A 2,446-nucleotide genomic window follows, 5' to 3' on the forward strand; every position below is an offset into this window, starting at 1 on the left:
ATACTACAGTGAGTTACCATTACACATCCATCCCCGTGGCTAAAATTACGAAGACCGAAAACATATGTGGTGAGAATGTAAAGTAACTAGACGTTTCATACACTTGTGGGAATGAAAAATGGTCCAACCACCGAGAAAAACTGAACCACAGGTAAACATTTACCAATCACGTGAACGGCCATTCCTCTCCTAAGGATTTACACAATATGGCCACACAGCAAACTGCACATGAATATTCATCATAGCTTTATTCCCCATGGCCAAACCCAGGAAACTGCATAGATGGCCATGAATAGGTGAATGTACAGACCAAATATATCCATACGGAGGAATACTCCTTAACAATGAAAAATTCTGAACTGGCGATCCATTAATAATATGGATAGATATAAGAATCCCTAGGCTGCAGGAAGGAATGTAGGCATAAAAGAGTTCCATTTCCATAACGTGGTTAAAAATGCAAGCCGACTTTGATACCCGTGGTTGCCTGGGACTGAGGGTGAAGGCAGTGAGAGACTTCAATGGAACCACCCAAGGGAAGCTGTGAGGTAGAGGAAATGCCCTGTGTCCTGAATGGAGCAGTAGTTTCAATTGTATGTACATCTGTGAAAATGCATTTAGTTGTACAGTTTATCTTTTTTAATTTTTATTTGTTGAGAAAGCACTCACACTGCGTCCTCTCTCTCTTACTCCTCCAAAGGAGGAGAAGAACGATCATCAGTGGCAATGGGCAGCTGTGGAAACAACACCTAAAACCAGGTTCATCTCAGGAGAGAACAATATGCCTCCTCCTTGAGGTTTCAGGTCCTCTACACGTTCAGAGAAACTTCTCTAGTAACAAACTGTAGAAATGAACTGGAGGGTATTATGCTAAGTGAAATTAAGTCAATCAGAGAAAGACACGTATCCTATGACCTCACTGATAGGAGGAATTCTTAATCTCAGGAAACAAACTGAGGGTTGCTGGAGTGGTGGGGGTGGGAGGGATGGGGTGCCTGGGTGATGGGCATTGGGGAGGGTATGTGCTATGGTGAGCGCTGTGAATTGTGTAAGACTGATGAATCACAGACCTGTACCTCTGAAACAACTAATACATTATATGTTTAAAGAAAAAGAGACAGAGAAGCTAGTAGGAAGGGAAAACTGAAGAGGAGGAAATAAGAGGGGGAGAGGAACCATGAGAGACCATGGACTCTGAAAAACAAACTGAGGGTTCTAGAGGGGAGGAGGGTGGGGGGATGGGTTAGCCTGGTGATGGGTATTAAAGAGGGCACATTCTGCATGGAGCACTGGGTGTTATGCAGAAACAATGAGTCATGGAACACTACATCAAAAACTATTGATGTACGGTGATTAACATAACAATAAAAATTAAAATCTAATGATGTAATATGATGATTAACACAACAATAAAAAATAAAAAAATAAAAAGAGAGAGAGAAGCTAGTAGGGAGGGAAAAATGAAGGGGAGGAAATTGGAGGGGGAGGCGAACCATGAGAGATGATGGACTCTGAGAAACAAACTGAGGGTTCTAGAGGGGAGGGGGTGGGGGAATGGGTTAGCCTGGTGGTGGGTATTAAAGAGGGCAGCATTGAAGGGAGCACTGGCTGTTATACGCAAACAATGAATCATGGAATACTCCATCAAAAACCAGTGATGTAATGTATAGTGATTAACAAAACAAAATAAAATTAAATTAAAAGAAAGAAAAAAGAAACGATCTCTGAAAGTACAGCCTTAATTGTACACTTTAAAGGGATGCATTCTACTGTACCTAAATTATACCTCAGTAACATTCATGTAATAATCTACTATATTTCTCCATATACTAGCAGGGAGCATTTAGAAAATGAAATTTTTAGAAAAAGGAAATGAAATTCAATAAACAGAGTGGAGATTCACATCCACCTTCATTTAATGTATGAGAACACATGTAACAAAGATCCCTGAAAACTCTTGCTGAAATAAATTAAAGGAAATCTAAATAATTAGAAAAAAATGTATCCACATGTATGGACTAGACCACTCAAAATTGTTGGAACATCAAATCAGCATTATTCTGAGTCATACTGCATTTGCACTTTGGGGGCAAATTTACAACCTAATTCTCAAATATATATGGTGATCAACATACCTAGAATAGCCAAGACAACCTTGAAGAATTAAATTGGAGAAATTTACTAAATTTTAAATCACCGTAAAGCTATAGTAATTAAGGTGCTCTTAATGGTGTAAGTAACACAATGTAAATAAATCAATGTGAGAGAGTAGAGAGTAAAAAATTTCCTGATACACCTATACATTTAAAAAATTTTTTTTATTTTAATTTTATTTCTTTTCAATTATTTTCTTTTTAAGTAATCTCTGCATACCACATGGCTCTCGAACTCAAAAAAAAAAAAAAAAGGGTGAGAGTTTTACCTGAGCCCCAATTAGTACAGCTGC

At 38.4% G+C, this 2,446-nt stretch overlaps 1 non-coding gene across 1 annotated transcript; it reads right to left on the minus strand.

The window, feature by feature from the left end:
- Positions 1–660: 660 nt before the first annotated feature.
- LOC148161893 (small nucleolar RNA U3) lies at positions 661–873 on the minus strand. The gene has a single exon (XR_015767285.1). It is a non-coding gene; the product is annotated as a small nucleolar RNA U3 (small nucleolar RNA).
- Positions 874–2,446: the final 1,573 nt, after the last annotated feature.

Source organism: Eumetopias jubatus, unplaced genomic scaffold (assembly GCF_037043125.1).
Source record: "Eumetopias jubatus isolate StellerSeaLion01/CBP00866 unplaced genomic scaffold, mEumJub1_p1.0 scaffold_39, whole genome shotgun sequence".
NCBI lineage: Eukaryota > Metazoa > Chordata > Mammalia > Carnivora > Otariidae > Eumetopias > Eumetopias jubatus.